Below are 17,768 nucleotides of genomic sequence, written 5' to 3'. Positions count from 1 at the left end.
CCGAAAAAATAGACTAAGGTCTTTCAGAAGTTCGAATTTACTGAAATTGTTGGTAGGGACAAAGGAAAGGCCTCTAGAAAACAGAGTCAGAGCATCAGGGCCAACGCTGGTATTGGACAGGTTGAACACGGGGATGTTTTTCACGTTTTCCAGTACTGTTGTTGGTGTGTCTGGATGTACATTTGTGGCTGAGGTTGATCCTGACGGTAGTTCCTTTGATGTGGGTTCCGCGTTCTGGGGCGGAAACTCCCCCTGCGGTTCCCTAAAAAACGATTAGGCATATTGGGTCTTTCAAAGGAATCTTGTCTGTGTTGGTAGTTAGGGTCATAATTACTAGGACCCTCACCTTCGGAGTCAGTAGTGTCTGAGAAGGTGGTAACCCGTCTGTTACCCCATCTTGGGGTATTACTGCCTGACGAGGGATCTTCTGTGGAGTTATAGAAGTTGGTGGTTAGATAGGGGTAGGCGCGTTCTTGGGAGAATGCGCGGATGTCTTTCTTGAGTTTGTCTGTCTTTCTCTTCAGGAGGTACTCAGTGAAGGAATCAAGTTCTAGACATATTTCTTCCAATTTCCTCTTCCCCATTTCAACTGGATTATCTTTTTTCAGTTTTTCTTCCAGTTCCTCTATCTCTCTATTTAGAATAGCTAAAACCTCTCTGGCAGACCTCCTCAGTCTCTGGATCCATGACAAAGTGCATCGGCTCACCCGCAGACATGAGAGAGAGCACACACAACAAAAAAAATCAAAGTACTGACAATTCATCTGTAGTGCCTGCCAAAGCATACCAGCAGCCTCTTTAGATGGAGTGCGAGCAAAATTACTTGAACGATAGTTGCAGCAGCAGTCAATAATTGCAGGTGCAGGTGCAGAACAGTTGAGACACAATAGAATTTGGTACACCAGGGATTGGGTTACAATAGTAGAATCCTTAAATCCTGTCATATAGCAGAACAGGCAGACGGCAGGAGACGTAGATGGCAGGACAGGCAGGTAACAGGACAGGCAGGTAGCAAAAACTGGATGCTCATCAAGGAAACTGCACTTCTGGAAGCACTGTCCCAAAGTGGCAGGACAGGGACAACAGTCCCTAAGGAGCAGGAGAGGAAGCAGGAAAGTATAGCAGGGACTGGCACAGAGAAGTTGGGGCGACCAATTTAGGGGTCACTGGTGGGGCTCACTCAGGGTGTCAGTATGCTTTGTCTGTAGCTTGTAGTTTTAAGAGGTTCTTTACCTTGGAATTTCTTCAGGATGCAAGTTTCAGTAGTTCATGAGGTGGAACACGCAGTTTCTTTTCCAGATCGTTGCCAAAATAATTTGTAATAAGGATAGCAAGTCCAGGTAAGTTTCCATATAGATTTATTATAGGCAAGATGTTACAAGGACGAGAGCCCAACCAGGAGCAGCCTCACAGTTGCTCAGCCCATCTTCAACTGACACTCACACACATGAACATTCCATTCACCAAAATTCTCTCACACAGACACTCAGGCTGAGCAGCAGCAGTATAACACCCCCCCCCCCCCCATTCCCACAGCTATGCTTTGACCCGTGTGCCAGAAATACAATGATCTGTAGCTGACATGAGGCTCACTACAGTATGCTGTATTTTTCTTATAATGTCTTCCAGATTCCTGTCATAAACATTTATATTTAAACGTGTTCTGATTGGCACCTTTGCAGCATTTACATTTTAGGGTTACTAGACGGCTTCCGGCCTAAAAGAGCACGTTTGAGATAGACTGCATGGGTCAAATATGAGAGTCCATCACACGTGGTTCTATGATTTGTAATCCAATTTTGCCACTGTAAATACTTTAATATTAAACCACAGCATGCTCTGAAAAGAAAGCTGCCACTACTGGACTGAATTTGATCACTCTGATGTTTCTGTTCATAAATCGCACATGTTCAATAAAACACACCACAAAGCACTGGCAGGCTAATGACCTGTAGCACAAACCACAGGGTACTCCCTGGAGCAATTAACTCCATGCTTGTTTTGTTCCTTAAAAGCTGTGGCAATGGTGAAAAATCATTGCTTTTTGTTTACATTTAAATGATGGAGAGAATTTGACCCATTCCAAAACCGGTTTAAGCTTTCTTATAAGTTTTGCATTTCAACAACAGACATCGGGAGGAAGGGGGTGAGTGAGAGAAACAATGATAGCGGTAGAAGGCCAAGGAGTAAAGCAACACAAGGGCGGCAGCAATAACAGCTAAAGAAGGGTGGGGGAGGGAGATGGACTGCAGAGACATGCAGTCTATAAAAGCATATGATAAAAGATTTTTTTTTTTTAAAGGAGTACTTGCAACAGCCTGTGGTCAGTGGAAGGACACTGGCTGCAGATAGGAAGCTGCACTTGGTCCATGCTCCATGGCAGAGACAACAACGAAGCTGGAATTAGCAGGGGGCACTGATCAATGAGAAGGAAGGAAACAAGAGTGACGTAGAAGTCCAAATAATGGTAAGTAATGAGCGGGAGAGCAAAGTAACTTTTTGTATTCAGTAAGATTTAATATGATTAGAACAAAATCTTTAATTTGTTTACTCACAGAAAGTCAGAAAGCACCACTTTTACTTGTTAACTGGGAGCAAAGCTATTCCTTTAAGGAGGGTTGTGTAGCTCTGGAGGCATATATGCATACCCTCCCTATGTAGGCAGGAGACTCCCATTGTGTAAAAAAAGTAAACCTGTTTTAATTTAGCATTCTCACCCAAAGAAAATTTCCCACTTCAGTTCAAATCAAAGTTGAAATGTATTTACTCAAATTATTATCTAAATAGCCCTCTTCTTTCTTCCTAAAGCATCTACTGAGTGCCTAAGTTACCAGAAGAGGGCTGATGAGCTAAATTAAACAGACAGCCATGGTTGTGTGGTCGGCGCTGGACTGAGTATACTTTGTGTGCCTGGTGTCTCTGCAAGCACTCCCACCTCCTAATCTGTGCCTCTGGTGTCTCTGCAAGCACTCCCACCTCCTAATCTGTGCCTCTGGTGTCTCTGCAAGCACTCCCACCTCTGTATCTGTGCCTCTGGTGTCTCTGCAAGCAGTCCCACCTCCTAATCTGTGCCTCTGGGTTCACCGGTTGGCACCGTTCCATCATTCAACAACCCACTTTTCTTAATACATGAGAATCTCATGCTGCAATAACTGGAACTTTTCCTATTGAAATCAATGGGAATTATCCCTGCTGACACTACCACACCAAAAGACAATCTGAAGAGGATCAACTCATCAATGTCTGTATGCATGTACGTGGTACCTGTATAGCAGAAATCTAGCCAAAAGACAGCGAAGTGCTGCACAGTTACAAAGGCAAAGAGAGAGCAAGTGGTTCATTAGAGGGGTAGCAGGATTCTGAGAGTTGAGGTGGGCTGTTACCGACTGATGATAATGTTCTTTAAGAAAGAATGTCTTCAGCTTTTTCCTAAATTGGAACAGAGTTCAGGCAATCCTGACGGATATGGTGATGTTGTTACAGATCCTGGGTGCATAAACAAGAATGACGATTTTTTTTTCTCACTTCATCACCAGTCTGATTGTATGTCTGCAGATGTGGCTAGAGGTGGTGTGCTTTTCGGCAAGACAGGTGGGGTCCTATAGTGATGGCACAATGGGTCTCTTTCTAGAAAAGACAGGTACATTATTATACAGAAAAACTGAATTCTACAACACACTCGATAATTTACCAATCGTTGTGCTCTCGAGGCATCTGCCGTCTAGACCTCCATCTGTCTCTAGTGCATCCCTTCTCTACGTGGCCCTCCCCCTGTCAGGTTCAATATTTGAGGTAGGTTTTCTGTATGAGCTCGTGCTCCACCCTCAGATTTCTATTATGAGTCTCTGGGGCTGAGCTCCCACCAGGTTCCTAGCAGTGGTGCTGGGCCATGCTAGGCCCTCCCGAGGTGGCCCGCAGCAGTCTCCTCAGGTGCTGTGCGGTGGTCGGCCGAGCAGTGGATCGATTGATGGGTTGCGGCAGGTGTTGGTGCTTCTGTTGAGGGCCCCTCTTTCACTTGGGGGTGCAGGCCGCAGCTCACTCCTGCGGGTATTCACATAGCAGCTCACTCCAATACTCCGATGAGTACTTGGCTATTTTTCATGAGTGCGACAGGCACACGACCGCAGATGATGATTCTTCGGTGCAAGCTAGGCATTATCTTCACCACCCACTACCTCAAGGCAACAACAACTTCGATTCCTTATTAGATGCTCCTAGGGCACCTCTTATTTCACTTAACCTTCAGAACTGGTCCAGAACCAGCGACACACTTGGCAGGGCCACAGTCACGCAATTAACTTGTGGAGCACACGGGCAACCAGCAGATCCTTATTCCGGTTACATTTAGTTTACAACATGGGTGCACCTCTCCAGGTGCCTGTTGGCTACAACTTGATGAAGGTTGCACTCCTAGCCCGGCAGTACCATGAGTCCTTCAGTGCACTTGGTTAGCGAGTCTCTGTTGGAAAGACACTACGCCTGGGTCAATTATAGCACTTCTTTCCACAATATACTCCCTCTGCAGGGTTGGCGCCTCCCTGCCTTGCTCAAAAACAGGCTATATCAGCACCCAGGACAGTCCAGTAATACTTTCTTCAAATCGGATCCCTGGTAATTTTGCCTTGCCTCTAGGGAGTTGGCTCTCAGTGTGACACCAACTCTTGGCTGCTCAGAGGTCTGTGAGTATTCAGTGGAGTGCCCCTCGTTGGTCGAGGAGATTACAACAACAAATAAGAATGGGTCTTGAGCTCCCATCTCTATGCCGATGTGGCAGACGGAGGATGTGTATTGCAGGGCTGCTTCCTTGGAACCACACTGGATCAGTTCCCCTTTTATGTGTCCTGGCCAGGCCACCTTCCAGGTCTGACCTCTGGCTGCAAGGAGCTCTCCCAGCAGGACAGTCTCTAGGTGGATTGTCCGTCTCAGAAGTACAAAGCGGTGAGGGCAGGGCATACCCAGTTAATCACATCCCCTACTCACAGAGATCAGGAGAGACAAGAATATGTGCCCTTTCAAATGACTTCTTTTCCTAATAACAGGCCCTGCAGGCCTCACTCTGAACACACTGCCATCTACCTAATGACAGCTGTAGATAGTCGTTTACAGCACAATTTATCCAGCCGGTGCCTGCCGCTTCTAAGGAAAGCCTATCTGCTCTTTCCTCACCATAGTGTCTGGTGCTTCCTACGAACATCTAGGAGATGCCAGCAATACACATATGATGTCTAGAGAAAGCAACCTCTCCTCCACCCTGTACTCTGTTGCAGACCATCTACTTCCAAAATGAAACCTGCAGGCCAGTATCACTCGTACACTGCATACTATCACGTCTAGCACCCAATCACAGGTACAGCACACTGGATGTCACATTTAGGATTGTTTGTGAGCAGTTGAACTTTTAGATGAGTAGGCCTTTAAGAGTGCATGTAGGTCTCACTAGCCTGTCACTAGCATTCACTAATATGGTATGCTGCTACCACCGTGCACCACACATGAAACCTGTGACAGGGATGGCAGTCCCCTGTAACTGTGAGAGCGTGCAAAGTGCCCCCCTCCTAGTTCAGGACTTGGTCTAGAACCTATCAGTTTAAAAAAAGAGCCTAGGACAAAGCACGCAACATGGGATCAGCGTGTGCGACGACCAAAAACAAACAACAACAAAAAGACAGGAACACAGGTATGCAGTTCAGGCAAGCAGGGCACACACCTGTACATCCTGTAGCAGGCATTCTCTTCCAAACATATTCCTTAATCATTGGAGCAGATATTATTACGACAGCAGAGCTACCCCTAGGTCTAGTGATTGACACCACATTCATGGCACTTACCAGAGCTATCCACCATGTGCCACAAACAACAGAGCTATTCCTTACTTGTGACAGACAGCACAAATACCACTAAGAGTACTGAGTACCTGCTTATTGCAGACGGTATTACTTGTCAGCTGGACTCTCCACCTAATCAGAAAAAGAGTAACAGGATCTCTCCATTCTTATAGAAGTGGAAACGGCCAAGCATACCAAATAATGATTTCACTAATGGGAAGATGGCTGCAGGCAGCAGTACATCTGCGTCCGATAGAGGTGAAGTAGGTTTCCAGGTATGTGTGAACATCTGGGTCAACCCCCTGAGTCATCTTAGAAAGGCATGCTGACTGTTTTCTCAAAGGTACTGAATGACAACACACAGCATGAATTGTAGCTGTACATTACTCTATTAAACAGGGATTATAAAACAAGAGGGTGTTGGCAGACTATCTGTCCAATACTTAGTTAAGCTGGATTAAACAGCCTTTATTCCTTGAAGACGGCTTGAAAGGACTGAGTATGTCAAAGAACTGGGATTACCATTGCTGTTTACGTTTATCGATGCAGAGAAGCTGTTTGACCTGGTAGATTGTTTTTTTTTTTTACGGAAGTTGATGACTGCTTCCCAGCATGTATAAGGAGTGCAGTACCCTAGGAGGCTTAGACTGTCAAAGATTGGGAGTAGAGAAGTTCAAAAAGAAGGGATTTCCAGTACTTTAATTCCCAAGAGCAGAAACCCCTACTCTCTTTTGAGTGAAGACTGCAGCCAGAAATGCCTGATGGTCGAAATCTTTACTTCTAAGATGATTAGTTTAAGCTACATGCATGATTTTGTTGACAAGATAGTTTGGTTCTGGGTCTTTAATACATTTCAAGATGATGCAGTGCAGAAGAAATTGTGCACACCAGGGATCTTCTGGCTTCCGTGATAAGGTGCCTCTTGCATGAACTCTTACTGTGACATACTGTTGTATTTTGAGACGAATGAAGCCCGCAGCTTTCAATGGAACAAAGACCAAAGTATGAAGCATGTCATATGAAGTGTTGCAAAAGCAAAACAGAAAATAATAGATGCTCTCACTACCTAAGCCTCACCCCTTCGATGCGCATGACGGAGCAGTTCCGTCATGCGTATCGGTTGCGCTGTGCGTATGACGGAACCGCTCCGTCATGGCCCCGCCCGCGCAATAGAACCTTCAGCACAGCGCGGTAAACCGCGCCGCGCTGAAGGAGATTTAATAGGATGACTAGATTTTGAAAATCAAAAACCAGGACATTTCAAAATCATAGAAGTAGGACTGAAATGTTGCACCAGACAGATGCTAAGCACAGAGTAAATACATGGTCAGTGTTCCCCAGCATAGGAAACAAAAACAATGAGGAAAAATGGAGTAACTAAATGCATCATAACATGAATTATCGTCTGTTAATGAAGTTGCTTTCTGTTAAGGGCTGCCACCCAAACATGTTCTGGAACAGATGAAAACTTGCCTCCTTGTATGTTCAGTTAGCTTTCCCCTATAATTGTGACGTGCTAAATTTACTGAAATCTGCTGGGATAGATGGCAAAAAGGGACTATCCTAGAAAATCCAGGGCAACTGGTACCCCACTTCTGAGCTGCAGATAGCAGAGGAAGAAAACATCTCAGTTTGCATACATGATGGAAGCAATAACCGACTGGCACTCCAATTTCAGCATTGATGTAAATCAGCACCAAAGAAAAGTCCAGATTTTCTTAACGTTGTGTGAAACTGAAAAAAGTGATCTACTTATACATCTCAAAATTAAAGGGTAAGTGGTTATTACTTTTTTTCATACATTATCATACTGTGGACAGAATCTTGATCAAAGAGGTCTGTCTCACCCATGTCATATGTATTATATATCGAGCCACTGGAAACACAATTTGGAATAACACTCAGTTTAAATTGAGTACTCAGAGAGCTGAGTGCTTTCTGTTGAGATCTACATCTCTTAAGTTTAAATCCCACAAGTGCTCAATTGGCTTTTCATCCTTTTGAGGGTGGCAAAAAGATAGTGAGTTTCAATTGAGTAAAAAGGATTATATATGAACATAGTCTATGTGATATGCTTTGAATAAAGAGCTATATAAATGATACATTATGATCATGACTACATACCAGTAATAGTTCCTAAAATGATATCATATATAAATGATACAGTATTACTTCTGCAAGCCAATAAACTTAATATATGGACCCATAATAGGTAACAGGTGCCCGGGAGTACAATCTCTAGTGTAGCCCCATTAACTGGACAACATCAATCTTGTCTTTGGGAACTAGCAATTCGACACTCAGAAAACATACAAGGTAGGTGGATGGGATTTGGAGTGATTTGAATTTTGGACTATATTTCTAGTTATCTCACACCCATTTGCCTCTTCTTGGAGTAAGGAAGCTGAAAAACTACGCAACGCTCATATATATTCATTAAAGGTGTGCAGCATTTTGTCTGGTGCCACTGCCCCATGGAGTGTGATTTGTAAACAGAATCTAAAGGAACATTCTTAAGAACTGAAAGATCTGAAAAAAGGACACCAATCTTTCCCTCATAAAATAACAGTGGCCAAAGTTCTATGCATTATGGTGCTTTAATGCGTACATGCGATCATTATGTTTTCTATCATATTTCGGCCGCAGAAAGTTTTAGGACCTGGTTTTTATAGATGTCCTTATTTAAAATGCCCACTTTTCTGTAGATAAATAAAAGACCTTTCAAAACACAAAGGGTGGATTTAATGAGGATATTCACTTGTGTCATACAGGGTGTGCGTTCCAAGCCTATTTTTGATTAAGCCATGAGTACTCACACTCACCACTTTGCAGAATGAATTGTAAAAAGATGTACTTTGATAGAGTCTATTATGAAACATTATCAGTTTTGAGAACCATTTGTTTATTCTTAACATAGTTTAGCACGCAAGTCTGAAGGAGCATATCAGAGAAGTAAGTGGGGCGAGGTCGGTATGGAACAGACGATAGAGAGGGTGAAACTGCACAGGAGAGCAGCCGTGGGTGGGAGGGGAAAGGCTATAGGGAGTTTTTTGGGGTTTATCCTTCAGGAGGGAGGATATCCAGCTCCTGGTTGTATTTCAGACTCCCAGGAGTTTTAACTTGTTGATTGGGATGGAGTGAATGATGCTATGAAGACACCTGAGAGGTCTAAGAAGACGAGAAGTGCTAATCTGATCTTGTCTTCTTTTATCCTTAACTCAACCCCAGATTGAGATATGGGCAGCTTTGTTGCCAGTGGGACTTTACTTGTAACTGATTGTTTTTTTTTTTGTTTTTTTTTAAATTTTATTTTGACATTTTAAGACAAAGTAAACATACAGCTGTGTTACAAGGAGCGCCAATGCGCACACATCTCAATATGGGCGACACAGAGAAGGCCGGAAAGATGTAGCGGAGACATATTCTTTGCGGGGGTGACGCGGACAGCAATACAGACCTCATTGTAAAAACAGTAGCTAAAGTGCGGAATCAAAGAGATCATTGCAAGGAGTATATACCCTTCTGGGGGAGGGGGGGGGCACCCACAGCAACACATTCTCCCGTAGAACAGAGAAGAGACCCATGCCACAAGCGCGACCAATGCCAGCAAATCCCAGACCCAATCTCGAGCAAGCATCCTCAGTCGCCGCACCCCTCAGTACGAGCTCATTCAGCATCCTGACTGCCATCCGGGGCCGTCGCCCCAGCAAGGAGATAACATTGTAATGGGGCCCATATATCAGCGGGCCGCGACCTGGGCGGCATGAGCTCAGAGTACGTGCGGATCTGATCTTGACAGTAAACTAGATCTCTCATCCAATCCTTAAATTTTGGGGCCCTGCCTCTGCCCCAGCGACACGCCACTCTCCTTTTAGCAAGCAGAAAGGCCAGCGCGATGAATTTACGGTGCGCCGCCTGTATAGGTTCTACATACCCCAACAGGGCCAGGAGAGGGGAGGGCTGCAATACTGTATCGATCATCTTGGAGAGCGCCTCAAACACCCGGCACCAATAGCGGTGAACTGCATCACACGTCCACGCCAGGTGAAGAAAGTCCGCACCCGGAGCCCGGCATCTGTCGCAATTATCATTGTCGCGAAGCCGATATCTGTGAAGTCTGGCGGGCGTGAAGTAGAGCCTGTGAAGGTATTTATAATGGACAATCCTGAGGCGGCTACTGGAGGATACGCGGTCCGTCTGCATCAGGCAGAATTGCCACTGTTTATCCGTCAGCGGGACACTTAACTCTAGGTCCCATCTCTCCCTGGCTGCCAACCTAGGCGCCTGCGTGGAGGAGTGGACCGATCGGTATATTTTGGAGACAAGCTTAGCTGGAGTGTCCTCGCTTAGTATACGATGCAGCGGAGCCAGATGAGGGGGCTCCTGGGGGAAGCAGGGCATGAGGGCCCTCAGCCCCTGCCGCAGGCGTAGGTAGAGGAAGACATCGAGGGGAGTAGGCTGAATGGTGGCATACATGTGCTCCATGGACCGGAACGTGCCGTTGTGGTACAGGTCGCCCCACGTCTTCACGTGAATAGCTTGAAGCAATTTTCGGAAACCCGCCTCCTGCAGGAGGGGCATGTTAGGATGATAAACAAGAGGCAGGAGCGGCGTGTACACCATATCTAGCTCTAGAGCGGCAGCTAGCTTGGTCCACGCAGTCACCGTACTGATCAATGTCGTGGGCGTCTTATCTCTGCCTGTCACCGGTATGTACAGCGCGCCTTCTATGGGAATGGGGTGGGCCAACCAATGTTCAGCCGCTAGTTGGGGCATATAACGGGGCTGCCGCATCCAGTAGTAAGCGTAGTGCGCCTGGGCTGCCTGATAGTAGAGCTCAAAGTTGGGAATGCCAAAACCACCCTGCTCAAAGGGCCTGATCAGGACGTCCCACTGGAGCCGGGGTCACTTACCGCCCCAGACCAGTCTGGTAAGCTCCGAGCGGAGTTGTCGAAAGAAAAAAGCACCAGGATAAAAGGGAATATTCAAGAAAAGGTACAGTAGCTGCGGCAAGATCACCATCTTAATCAGTGAGGACCTGCCAGCCATTGAAAGGGGCAGGGTGATCCACCGAGTGATGGAATCTGTAATGCGGGACATAGCCGTCCCATAGTTAGCCCTCATAAGTTCCTCTCTGTCTTTTTCAATGCGGATGCCCAGGTACTTAAAGTCCCCGTCACACCAGGCAAGGGGGAAGTCGGGCACAAATCTTCCAGTGGAGGCAGTCAGGGGAAATATACAAGATTTGCTCCAGTTGATCTGGATGCCGGAGAGCACGCCAAACCGAATGAATTCGCGGAGGATCGGGTTGAGATTTTCCTTCGGCTCCCGTACATAGAGGGTGATATCATCGGCATACATGGATACAAGTATCTGCCTCTGGAAGCACCGCAGCGCTTTGTCCCGATGGTGTTGCCGCAGTTTGGCCGCCAGAGGCTCCATGGCCAAAGCAAATAATAGAGGCGAAAGGGGGCAGCCCTGCCTGGTGCCCCTGGTAATGGGGAAGTCAAAGGACAGCCTCCCATTCACTAAGACTTTGGCCCTAGGAGCAGTATACAATAATTTAATCCACGAGATGAATATAGCCGGGAAGCCCATGCGCCCCAGAACTTGGAACAGGTAGTCCCACTCAAGGGAGTCGAAGGCTTTCGTGGCATCCAGGAACACGGCGGCCATGGGCAGATCTTCATGCACAGAATTCAGGATCGAAAAGAAAGTGCGCAAGTTATGCGTCGTGGCCCTACCTGGCACAAAACCGGCCTGGTCAGGCAGTATCAGGTTGGGGAGCAATAGATTGATTCGATTGGCGATGAGCTTGGCTAGAATTTTCACGTCACAATTGAGGAGGGAGAGGGGCCTGTAGGAGTCGCAGTCGCTGGCCTCCTTCCCCGGTTTAAGGAGCGATGTAATGAGGGCCATGCGCATCGATGGGGGGAGATGCCCCACCTCCAATGCATCCTCGTAGACTTCTCTCAACACTGGGGCCATAAAGTCAATATAGGTTTTGTAAAATTCAATGGGTATCCCGTCGAGTCCGGCGGTTTTACCTGACCTCATCTGCATAATGGCCTCTCTCACCTCGTCTAGCTCAAAAGGGGAGCTCAGGAACTCCCGTTGCGCATCGCTTAGCCACCCCAGGGACACATCGTCAAGGTAATCATGCAGCTGGAGCTCTCCAACTCTAGTGGACGCATAGAGCACACTATAGTGGGCTACAAATGCGTTGAGGATGTGTGCGGTCTCACTGTATCTTGTGCCATCCACCCCTACAATCTCCATGATCGTATTAGGTGGCCGTGCTAGCCTCATCGTTGCAGCCAGGGCTTTCCCCGGCCTCTCTCCCTCACCGTAACTCCGGGCAACCCAGTATTTGCCTCGAAAGTTAGCTTCCCGGGTGGCCTCCGCGGTATACTCAGAAATTTTGTCCCGAATGCTCGCCAGCCCGGCATCATCAGGGTTGGCCGCAAGCGACGTCTCCAGCGCCCGAAGGTCATCCTCCAAGGAGCGCAGGCGTGCCATAATGCTCTTCAGTACCCCTGATCCTTTGGCAAAGCAAAGACCCCGAAGGGTCACCTTGAAAGCATCCCATATAGTCTCAACGTCCTGCACAGAGTCCTTGTTGCGCTCAAAGAAAGCCAAGCACTCCTCCCGCAGCTCCTCTTGAAAAAGGGCATCGAGAAGTATCGTGGGCTGCAGACGCCAGGCCGCCAGAGGGGGGCCTAGTTCCGCCGCCCGCAGTGTGACTCGCACCGGCGCATGGTCCGAGAATGTACGCGGAAGGTGTTGCGCTCCAATCAGCGCCGCATGAAATTGTGGGGTCAGGAGGACGTAATCGAGCCTGGCCCAGGAGCGCGCCTGCGCCGTGAAGTGAGTGCCCTCGTGGGCGTCCGCATGGAGGTGTCTCCACGCGTCAATCAGCCTGTGTTCCGTTATGATGTCCAGAAGTATCTCCCGGGATCGTGTATAATGATGCGGGCTGGGTGGGACCTGTCAAGCACCGGGGCAAGCGTGACGTTATAATCTCCCCCCAGTATGAGGTGCTGCGTACCCGCACCTATTATATCCGCACCGAGGTCCACGAAGGAGGCAGGGTCGTCTACATTGGGACCGTAGCAACATACCAGAGTAACCATTCTATGGCCCAGTCTCCCCCACATCAGGCAGTATCGGCCTTGGGCATCACTTTTCATACCCGCCAGCACGAAGGGGGTGGTCCGTTTAACTAATATAGCAACACCACAGGAATACGAGGAATAGGACGAAAAGGCAGAGTATTTCGCCCACCTGCTAGCAAAGGTAGGTGCAGCCTGCGCACGGAAATGGGTCTCTTGAAGGAACGCAATGTGTACAGCATGGCGATCTAAGTAGGAGAGGACGTTTCTTCGCTTTCTAGGGTCCCCCAGGCCTCTGACATTCCACGTGAGTATATTCAAATCAGTGTCCCCCATAGCCAGGTCGACCCGAAACAGGTAGGAAGCGCAGCGGCAGAGGGGCCCATTTCAGTCATCCCCCATCCGTTGCACGCGCGATTTGCTCTACACACCACGCACCAAACCACAAGCGCTCCACCGTCCACATCACCAGTCAAGCCCAGGCAGAATCCATCCTTAGCAAATGGGTAGTCACCACGCCCCCACAGGGGACCACGCCGCGAAGAAGCACCAAAAGCGTGGACTAATGCCCTGAACGGCAGCGTCCCGATCACAGCTGTATCAAACATAACAACCACATCAAGAACTATCCCGGGTCTCGAACCCAACCTGGCTGCCTGCCCTAGCAGATTCCCAGCACCAGGCTCCAGTGCTGGGCAACGGGGGGAAGCGAGGTACTCAGTCCCCCAGCACCTTGACCCTAGGTCCCACCCTACCACCCCGAAAGCAGACCCACAGCTCAACTTAGCAAAGACTACCCACAAAACCCCGCGTCCCACCACCCCGCCCCCCACCCACTGAAGCAGCCCCAACTCACCAGAAATGTCTAGCCTCCCCCCACCCAGCAGAACCCTCAGTAAGCTCAACAGGAGCAACGCAGTCAATAGAGTCCAGGGGTACACCCTACAGGGGACATCCAGAGGGCACACAGATCCACCCGTGCCTGCCCGTAACCCACCATAGTCATAGAGGGAGGGAGAAGGGTGGTGCCTGGCATACATTACCGATCCCTGTCCAGCACGCAACCGGGCCTCCGTCGTTCAGTCAGTACATAGCCCATCAAGTGGTTCACAGGGGCGGGCAAACAGGAAAGGCACAGAGAAGTGGCACAGTAATGCAGGGAAGGGATCCCGTTAACCCCCAGGTTGGCAGTCAATGTTCGTTCTCTGGAGCCACATCCTCTTCATCAGGCCGGTCACGACGCGCTTTCCGTAGAGATTTCAAAAAGTCCTCCACCTGCTGCGGATTCGTGAAGAAATGTTGCTTCGCTTGATGGGTGACACGCAGCTTCGCCGGGTAAAGCAATGCATAGTCGATTTGGAGGGCTCTCAGCTTTTTCTTAACATCAACAAATTTACGACGCTGGTCCTGCACAACAGGCGTGAAATCTGGGAAGACGGTGAAGTTGACACCCTCAAAGGACAAATTCTGGTTCGACTCCGGCACACCCACCACGCGGATATTATTACGGCGGCTGCGGGCTTCCAACTCCTCATTTTTAGCAGCTATAACGCGCAGGACATTGTCCATTTTAGTGAGCTGTGTAGAGTGAGACGCGGCCGTATCTTCGTTCTCCGAGATCCGTCGTTCAGCCTCAGCAAGGCGCTCCTCATGGGCATCGATTTTCTGCGCGTACGCATCCATTCGGGATGTAAGGCGGTCCACCTTATCCACCACCGTGGCGAAGCCCTGCCTCATCTCCCGCATCATTTGCTGCATATCTATTGGCGGCGGGGCAGTGTCCGCGTCCAGCCCCGGGGGGGCCCGTGTGCCTCCATCATCCGGCGCACTCCGCAGCCCTGGCTTCGCAGCTGGGGCAGTAAACGACAGCTTCGCCTGCTTAGCGTCATGCTTGCCCATCGCGGGCTCGTTGTGGGGGGCCGCCTCACACCCCAGAGCAGCCAAGGCCGTCCCCGTCGCCAGCAGTTCGGGAACAGGGGCCAGCAAAGGGCAGCTCAGCCCCGGTAGGCGCCGGTGCGGACGCCGTCCCAGCCCAGCACCGCAGGAGCAGCAAAGGAGGCAAGCGCTCCGACAGTCCACACCGCCACCAGGGCGAGCTCAGCCAGTACTCCGACACGGGCCCCGTCCGCTCGCGTACTGGAAGGATGCTAGCCCACGCAGAGAAGCCCTCTCACCTGGGACCCCAGAGTAGCATCAGCAGGGGGGCCTCCAGGCCACAGCGAGGGGAGGCAGGGGGAGTCGTCAGGGAGCAGGCCCCAGGGGTCCCCAGCAGTAGTGCAAGCTCAGTCCGTGTAGCGCCAGGCCAGCGCGGCATATCACTCTTCCGCCAGCAGCCCCGTCGAAGTCGCGGCCCAGCGCCACCTCCGGTAGGCCAGAGAGTCCAGACGCAGCGATTGCAGTTGGAGGGACGGGGGGGGTGTCCGGAGCAACCCCGGCGGCGGGACAGAGGCGCCCAGGTAGAGCAGGGGGGGGAGGGGGGCCCTCAATCGCCACAGCCCCAGGCAATGCAGTCTTTCCAGTCCTGGATGGGGGGGGGGGCGGTACACCTCCGGCGCCACGCAGGGAGCCCCCTCCAGCCACCAGCACTGCACGATCACAAATCGGAGGATCTCCGCTCTCCGCCGCAAGGCCCAGGCAATTCACACGGCAGCGGGGGGGGGGCCAATCCAGGCACCAGAAGAGTCCAGCGCGCCTCCGCTCTTCGCCGCCTCCGCACCCCCTGCAATCCCCGCGCTCACCACGGCGACGGTCGCTTCAGCAGCCAGGGGGCAGGCCGGGGCCCACCTGCCTCGTGCACAGCACCGGGCTCGCGTGGCTGCAGACTCCAGCCGCCGTCACCACCTCGCCTCAGCCACCGGTCCGGCGGAACTTTCAGCGCGTCTCACAACGTCCTCGATGGGCTCTCGGCTTCAGAACTTCAGTCGGGGCTGCCAGGGCCCAGCAGCCACATGTACACCCGGTCACGGTCCGGCAGGCGATCGGGAAAGCAGGATAATTGTAGGATTTCGTGTCCAGGCAGCAGGAGCCTCACCGAAGCGCGGCCATACTGCGTGCGCACCCTCTAGCGCCCCTACTTGTAACTGATTGTGCATGTTCTTTTATCATTGGTTGTGAACCCTGCTTGTAACTATGACAGGAAATACAGTTATTAGAAATGGGTGTATTCTCATGCAGCTCCAGTACATCCTGCACACTTCCCTGGACATTCCGAAAAGGGTCCCAATGGAAGTAGCTCTAGCCGGCCGCCTTGGGCGGGTTACACTAGTGACCCCCAACTGCTTCTTTTCCACCCACCCGGTTTTGGCGGCTACCATCTACGCCTGGCAGAAAGCCCACAAGATTTTGTAAATAAGCCCTACTCTTCACTCTCAGGTGCAGCACATAGTTATTAGTTGACGGTATGGAAACCTAATGGGGTGCATTGAACTTTAAAGGTGTCTGCTCCATACCAGACCTGGTTGCAGATCAAGACTGCAAATCCTTTGCAGACACCCAAGCCTAGTTTAATCTGGCATGCACTTCATTTGGGACTATCGTGAGAAAGCACCGGGTCCTCCCCCGGTTGTACTGCAAATATCGTCTCTATTGGATCCTGATGGACTTTCAATACTCCACCCCAGTGGCACAGTCACTGAAATCCTGGTGATCGGGCTGTGTATCCAGTACTCCAATGAGGACCAGGAAGACCTACGAGCCACGCACGAAGGCTGCCTTAGAAAAGCTAGGCTGAAACTAAGCTGCATCACTGGCACTGGATACCTCTTCAACTACGCAGATTCTTGATAATCCAGACGGCAACCAGCTGGAGGTCCGAATAACCAAACGAGGAGTTAGTTCACTTACTATGGGAATGCCTCAAGCTATAAATGTGAATGCGTTGTCTCCCGTAGGAGTAACGTCTTTTACTCAGCACTCCGTTGTTGTCAAAATTCAAATAATGGTAATCCAGTTGATAATGCTTTCTTTTACAATTTGTTTTTTAATTCGAATTGTGAACAATTTCTTTGACATTCATACTATTACAAGCATAGTATAATCCGTTCATGATCAAGTTCAAAGTTCAAAATATTTCAGCCCTATGCATTTCGGGCGAACCCTTCTTCAGGGGACTTACATTTCTGAAAGCATAAAACATTATGTTCAAATAACCAGATACAACACAATTTTATCAAAAAATTGTCAATACGTATTACGCTAGCACCCATTGTGACATTAAGGAAAGTCCAAAGGTCTGTAAACGGAAGAGTACCGGACTATGAAGATTGTGAAATTCCTGCGATTTGGTGTTTGGCGAGCATGTGAATTTGTGTGAGAACACTGTTAGAGAAAAGTAACGTGAACTATGACTGAAACAGCTTGAATTTCAAGGTGAAACTAAATTCCTGTACGAACATACAATGAATTGTGAGCAAAGGAGTACCAGACTATTAAGATTTGTGAAAATCATGCAATGTGGTGTGGGCGGGGATGTGAATACACTGTCAAAGAAAAGAACCGTGGACTGTGACTGAAACGGCTTAAATTTCAAAGGTGTAACTAAACTCCTGTATAAATGTGAATAATGCGAACTGTAAGGGCTCGCTATGTAAACAAAAATACCATGAACTGAAGGCGGAGGATCAAACTGACCTTTCAAAATATAAGCGTCATTTTCTATCAATCTGTCGTGGCAAACCATTAGTTTTCGCTAAATCACAATATTGACAGATATTATCATACTCATGACGGCACAGTCTTTTTTCACTTCTCACAATCACGTGACGAGTGACTCACGATACCGCGAATATACAAGGAAGCAAACACTTCCGTAGTCTTAAAGCTCGATTCCACC

At 49.2% G+C, this 17,768-nt stretch overlaps 1 long non-coding RNA gene across 1 annotated transcript in view; it reads left to right on the top strand.

The window, feature by feature from the left end:
• The window catches only part of LOC146812749 (uncharacterized), a 143,962-nt gene that overhangs the window by 110,239 nt on the left and 15,955 nt on the right, over positions 1 to 17,768 (top strand). Inside the window, exon 2 of the long non-coding RNA XR_014965978.1 lies at positions 2,303 to 2,467. This is a non-coding gene — a long non-coding RNA (uncharacterized LOC146812749). The remainder of the gene's footprint in view (positions 1 to 2,302; positions 2,468 to 17,768) is intronic.

Source organism: Triturus cristatus, chromosome 7, assembly GCF_964204655.1.
Source record: "Triturus cristatus chromosome 7, aTriCri1.1, whole genome shotgun sequence".
Taxonomy (NCBI): Eukaryota; Metazoa; Chordata; class Amphibia; order Caudata; family Salamandridae; genus Triturus; species Triturus cristatus.
Note: the sequence above shows the minus strand (reverse complement) of the source record. Positions and strands in the feature narration are given on the sequence as shown.